Genomic DNA, 7,727 nt, shown 5'->3' on the forward strand with positions numbered 1-7,727 from the left:
CATATCATAATTCATTAATTATTTCTTAAAAAATAATGATTAAAGTAAATATTTTATTAAACTATTTATCAAAGTTTTATTATTTATGAAACAAAAGAAATATAAATGAGAAGAAATCATTTAATTAAATGACCTTAACTAAGGGGCCGTTTATCAAACACTTACCTGTATCGATAAAATTTAACAATATTATGTACTTATCGGGTAAGATTTTAGTCCAACAAAACGACATAGTATACAACAATTTACCCGGTAATTTGCTTACTGTCGTAAGAGTCGTCACCCTCACTTACCGGGTAAGACTCTTGCTCTTTGTCTCGTTCTTACCGGGTAAAATTCTTAGTTCTTACTATATTCATCCGGTGAGGTAATGTTACTTGGTAAAAGCTTACCCAGATAAACGTTTGATAAACGGCCCTTAAATTTTTGACTAGGAATAAGATTATTAATTTTTTTAACTCAATAACTTTTAAATAGTTCAGATGTTTTTTTAATAAACAGTTGCCTTTCTAGAAAGAAAAACTTCCAAACAATCTGTCTTTAATTTAAAATAATTGTAACACCCTCATTTTTTTTTTGAGAATGTTACGTAACCTGAAACAATTTCCTGAATACATATTCCCAAAAGACGGCTAAATAACACCGTTTGAATTGTTTACAGCGGAAGTCTTTGAATCGTCCAAAGATTAACTTAAGTTCTAACATGCTTCACGTCAGGTTAAGTTACAAAAGATTAATACAACGCTGCTAGACAAAAGGCTAAAATAAGATAATAATTAGCAACTCTCTAAGCGTGTCCTTTGCCCTTATCCGACTTCGAACTACCTGGCCCTGAGATGCATACTATAGTCAGCTTATAAAGCTCAGTGAGTTCATGGTTTGCGTGAGTAGAAAAATCACTTTACATCATACATATCAACTTGTAAACCTTGTAGCAAATAGTATGCATTTTCTGAAAAACATGCAACGCAGAAAGAACAGAGATCTCATGACTTGTCTGTCGGGTATGGGTCATTTAGTCACAAACACGTCCTGGGTTGATACTTCAATCTTAATCGATCACCCACTTATCCGGGTAGTGTTTTATACTGGTCGTGACTTACTGGTCAAATGCCCACCCACTAAAACTAGTCATAAACTTTCAAATGAAATAACATGCTAGAGGTATTTGAAAACTGATTAAACACATAGCATGCAGTTGGTCATAAAATAACATACATGTAAAATATATCATGTATATAAACTGAAACATCATGCATGCGTACCCATTATCATATAAATCATTTAATGCTCGAAAATAAATTTATACATAGGTATGCATCCCATTGTAAGTCTCATGAGGACTCACCTGATATCGTAGTTTGCTTAACTAACGCAGCTGACTGGTAACCTACAATTTATAATAGTAAATAGCATATGAATGATTAATTTCTCCCAAAGGCTAGCATAAAAGTCAACTTACGGTCAACTACGTTGGCTAGGGTCAACCTTGGTCAACTATGCTTAAGAACGTTCTTCACATCAACAAACTCATAGGAACGTGAATTCCGACCCAAGGTGTATCGTTTAGCTATATACCTTAAAACGACTAAGTCTGGAAGAAGACCAGAGCCTCTGTGGACGGCCAGAGCCTCTGGTTGCTTTCACAGAGCCTCTGGTTGCTTTCACAGAGCCTCTGGACCCTTAAGTCCTTTAGGACCAGAGCCTCTGTGGTTGTATTGACAGAGCCCCTCTGCTTGTACACCATACTTAGAAAATAATTCCACATCAAAGATAGAGCCCCTCTGTGGTCTCCCTTCCAGAGCTTCTGGCCTCACGACCAGAGCCTCTGGTTGAACCATACTTAGAAAATAATACCCACCAAGGCCAGAGCCCCTCTGTGGTCTCTCTTCCAGAGCTTCTGGTCTCACGACCAGAGCCTCTGGTTGAATCATACTTGGCAAATATATTTCACCAAGGACCAGATCCCTCTGGTCTCTCTTCCAGAGCCTCTGTCTTCACGACCAGAGCCTCTGGTTGAACTAACCTATACTTAGAAAATAATCCCACCAAGACCAGAGCTGTGACTTAACTAATTATTTCAACATTAAGGGCCAGAGCCCCTCTGTGTGTTCCTCCAGAGCTCCTGTCTAACGCCAGATACATAGCTCTCATGTAGAGCTTCTGTATAACGTAACTTGTTACAAAGTTCTCATGCAGAGCTTTTGGCTAACATAACTTGATACAGAGCTCTCATGCAGAGCTTCTGTATAATATAACTTGATACAGAGCTCTCATGCAGAGCTTCTGTATAATATAACTTGATACAGAGCTCTCATGCAGAGCTTCTGTATAACATTCTTTTAAGTGGTTTTTAACAGAATGCGATACAGTGTGATTTCCAAAAGAAATCTAAACTTGAAATTGAATCCTAAAACACGAAGTTGGAACGTGAGCCTTCTAGAGTTCTACACAGGGCCAAAGGCACAACTAAACATTGTAACAACATAAATTTTGGTTGAGTATTTACCTCTAAACGACGGGAAAGCAGGGGGTTCTTGCCTGGTCTTGAACTCCGGTTTTTCTCCTTCAAGCTCAACGATTTCCTTCTTCTTTTCAAATGAATAGCGACCCTAACCAGTGCCCATAATTTATACTCAAACGATTTGGCCTATTAGTTGACCAAATCGACCGAATCCCGAGTTTTAGGCTGTGAAACTGCTTTCTCCACAGCCTGCAAACAGACAGGTCACAGTTTCCCCTTATGGACCAGGCACCGCCTGTACCTCTTCTGCCTCTCCCAATCGTTGACAGCAGGCCCCTCTGTTTCAGGTCGGTTGCCTATTTACAAAACAGGTCCTTCTGGTTTGGACCTGCTTACACATGACCCAGTCCCTTAACTACCGCGAATTGACAACTTTCATCCATGTCTGGACTTCTTCCTTCACTTTTGGTCCGACTTTTAAACTTATTTCAACCTTCTATTTTTATTTGATATATACATATATATATATATATATATTCTTAAAATAAAATAACAATAAAGATAAATTATTTATTCCACAAATTTTTGGGTTTTACAATAATCTCGTTCCATTAAATATTAAAAACACATTAAAGTTTCATTTGTTTTTTAAAAGATGTTAATGTCTGAAGTCTTATTTCAGTTCTGATCGATAAGAGGTGGTGCTGAAATTTGAAATCTGAATCAATAGGACTGTTTGTTTTTGTAAATTGATAAATGTCTAAATTTGTTTAAATTGTCTATTTTACCCATTCGAACATTACAGTGTTGAATTTATAGATAAAATTACACAATTTCACATATTTATTCATCATCATCATCACGGAACTTACATCTAAATTATATATTTAAACGAAAATATGCAATTGACGATATTTAACACATTTAAATCATCTTAAAATACATTAATTGAGAGATGCGAGGATCGATTAAGAGAAATAATCGATTAAGGTTAATTGATTAAAAAACGTCGTTGTTGAAGTTCTAGTGAACAATAAGAGGTTGATTTACCTCTTACTAGATAAGAGAATAATAAAACGACTCTGAAAAATTGAAAAAAACAAACAATCTAAATAATTTATCTGTTAACAAATCAAACATAATTTAAAGTTGGTTTGTAAAGAAAAGAAGCGAAGACGGCAGCGGCCAGCTAAGCGTACGATGAGCATGAAGCTACTTACATTTGTGGTTCAAAGATGCCCTTCCAAAATTCATTCCTTAAATAGTTAAATTACACACCAACTAAAGTGCCGTTTACCTAAACAATTTCCGGTTAACGTTTATCGGTAAAATTTAACACTATCATTTATTTACCTGGTTAGATTTGAGTCCACCAAAACGATATTGTATGTAATAATTTACCTGGTAAGCGCTAACCGTAGTAAGAGTCGTCGTCATCACTTACCAAGTAAGACTCTCGGTCCTTGTTTTTGCTCTTACCGGGTAAGATTCTTGGTTCTTGCCATAACCATCCGGTAAGGTAATGTGACTTAGTAAGCGCTTACCCAGATACGCATTTGGTGAACGGCCCTTAATCTCACTTCAATTCCTCTTATACTCGATTAATAATTCTTCAATTTATATCCTTCTATTAATTGTCGAATTTGAAAAACATAAAACAATGTCGTCTGATCAATAAAAGTTTAAATCTAAATGTGGGTATTTGTGTGCGTAACTCAAAAAGCTTGATAGAAGTTGAAACTCGACACATTATTATGATGCAAGCTCGTTTTGGCACTCAAGCTCAAACACGACATAATTTCATTCGATCGAGCTCTTACCATTTGATATACGTTACGTTCATTTACGGTGTGTTTGGTATGCTGACAAACTAGACGAGACTAGTCCGAATTAGACCGACGACACAATTGCAGAAAACTTTTAATTCGACATTACATGTCTTAATCCCCGTCTAATTTTGTCACAATAAATACAAAACCAACAACTTTTTGTTTTCTCATGTTTTACATAAGAAACGATGACAAAATGACAAACGGAAAATGGCAAATTGCTCCACACGTTGCCGGCATACACGTTTGTACAACAAAACAACGAATATCTAGTGTCGAAACTCTTGACTTAGCCAACCATTTTCAATATATATATATATATATATATATATATATATATATATATATCACACGACCTAATTTAAGCATTCAATTAGTACCAAATGGTTCATGTAAGGATGGTGTGTTATGTGACCATATTCATCTTAATATGTTGTGCACCATTTCTAGATGCAAGAAAGCTCTTGAGGATGGAAGATGGTGGCACTTCTCAATTAAGTGAAAGGCTCTTCGTTCTTCACCTATCCCGCATAGACCGTATCTTGCAGTCGGTCCCTAGCCCCGGTGTCGGTCATTAGACTCGTACCGAACCCAACTTCTGTAATTCTCAGGAACTGGAACCCACATTTGAGGGAATGAATCTTTATCGCTTATTCTTGGTAATTCATCAGGTATTTGTTAATTGACATTTATACCCTTTTAGGATTAGATACAATTTTGGATTGATACATTGTTAATATGCATTTTTGTATGTTTTTAAATTTTATGTTGTTTGTAATATTATTTGATGAGCAAAAAGAAATTAATTAAAATTAATTTGTTGTTATATGTTGTCGGGTTGGTTTCTTATTTGGTTTATTCTCTCTTTTATGGGCTGAAATAGATATGGTAGGCCCATAGAAGTGGATCATTTGATCCATTACTTAAAAGTTAAAACTAAAGAGTAACAATTTTGGGCTTTATGGCCCAATAAGCATATAAGAACAAAACAAAGCCTAAAACTAAGGGGCCGTTTAACCAAATTCTTACCCGGTAAGCGCTTACCAATAGAAATCAACAATATAATTTATTTTGATGCACAAGATTTTAATATATCAAAACATATCGAATACAACAATGTACTGGGTAAGCGCTTATCCGGGTAAGAGTCGTCATCCTCACTAACCGGGTAAGAGTCTTCATCTTTCTCATCGCTCTTACTCGGTAAGATTCTTGGCCCTTTTTGTGTTTATCCAATGAGCAAATTTATGCGTTAAACACTTACCAAGTAAGTGTTTAGTAAATGGCCCCTAAAACTATCTTGTCTATTTAGGTATATAATTTGAAATGACAATTTAATAAATTTACAAGTTTCCGACTAAGGATGATTTGACCCGACCCGGTAGGGAACTCGGCTCACCCGACTCAAACGGGGACGAGGATTCCCCTCTAAAACGGGTCCCGGAGCCGGGGCCGGGATCCCGGTAGACTCAAACTAACAGATATTTTTCATGGGGTTTGACCGATGACGAGATGTTAATCCCCGTAACCGCCGGGAACCGGGGCCGGAGGTTGTTACTAAAAACCGAGGCCGGGGATTACAAAACCCACCTCATCCCCGCCCCGTTGCCATTCCTCTTTCTGACCTATTATACTTATTAAAAGGTCATAAATTTAATTAAAATTTTATTTAAAATTGTATACCCAAACGTAGTTCAATTTCTATCGACTATCGAGAGCGTTTTTATGATAGGATTACGTTCATCTTTAAAAAGGGAAAATTGTATCAGATTTATAGAAAAGAGTATTTAGTATTAATATGGTGAATTAAGTAAACCTAAAAATGTGTTGGTATTATTGTTCGATAATATATAAAAAGGCAAATTGTATGAAAAAAGTAACGTACTTTAACTTGATTCCTATTTTGGGTAACATATTTCTAAAACTTCCATTTTGGTACCTAAGATATAAAATTTTAAACATTTAAGTACCCAGGTAACCGGTTGAAACATTAACCAGTTACCATGCTGATGTGACGAGTGATAGAATAAAATTGGGTTGAATAGCAAATAATACTGAGTTGGATACCACATCACTCGCCAAATAAGATAGGTACCAATCTGTATACGAATTATATAAATGTACATACTTATATTTTGTATTAAGATGATAACAATACGTATTCTGTAAGATATATTCAAATTTTATTTGATTTTTAGAGACAGTTAAAAGGTTATTTATTTATATCGTCGTTAAATTAATTTTAGATCTTGTGCCAATAGACGAATGAGTGAAAAATATTCGTTCCATGACGTACATTTGCTTAAAAAGCCAACTCAAAATGATGCATGATAAAGAAACCATCAAAAGCCTCGTTATATTTCGTCATCGTCTTCTTTTTCCAAAAGAAAAATACAACTATGAGGTACAATATGAGTTCTTATATATTCCATCTCGTCATGACGATTGTCACCACTACCACTCCCGTCATCACCGTCACTGTCAACCGTCACCACCACTATCGTTGTTGTCTCCTCCACCACCATAGTCACTATCACCACCATTTCACGTTGCCGCTATCACTATCGTCGCCGCTACACCACTAGCACCAACGACACTATTACTAACACCACCACCATTGTCGCTGTCGTCACATCACCGCCAGTGGCACAGATTAATGGTATTTAAAAACTAAGCAATAAAAATATTATTTAGGAATGTTCTGGCTATTTATCACTATTTAATTATAACTTTGAAGTTATATTTAGCAAACCAAATAAACGGATTCCAATTCTTTTGATAGATTCTATTCTAATTCCAATCAACCAAACACATGTACATTTTCTCCCATTTGAGAATGCTGTATGCATCCCATTTTATGTCATATAATCAAATCAGATTATGCATTGAGAATGTAAAAAGTAGGTCTTGATGTTGATGTGTGTAAAGAGAACATTAATATATAGAAATACATTCAGCAATACATAAATAGACGATCTGGACCTTTGATCATTTTTAATCTCACCTCACCACATGAATTACGCTTATCACGGGAATTGATCCGGTTGCATTTCGATGCACCATATTAATGTTGATATTCAATTAAGATTGATTCAAACATAAAGATCCCTTATTATCCTTCTCAACATAACTTACATTCTTATCGAAACGCTGTCGTATATATATATATATATATATATATATATATATATATATAAGAAATTAGTTTTAATGATTCCATTTTTGTCTCTTGAACCCCAAAAGAGCCAAATTACAAAGAGAAGTGATTCCCTTTAATATTTAACAAAAATTACATGCATAATAATTGTCACGTGCGGTTTTCAATTTTAAAATGCTCATTAGTATTAATTATTATTTATTATTAGGATATTACTAATATTAATTAATTTTAATTATATATTATACATTAATATTATTTACTAATTATTTATGAT

The sequence above is a fragment of the Cynara cardunculus genome (assembly GCF_001531365.2).
Source record: "Cynara cardunculus var. scolymus isolate 2C chromosome LG 17, CcrdV1, whole genome shotgun sequence".
NCBI lineage: Eukaryota > Viridiplantae > Streptophyta > Magnoliopsida > Asterales > Asteraceae > Cynara > Cynara cardunculus.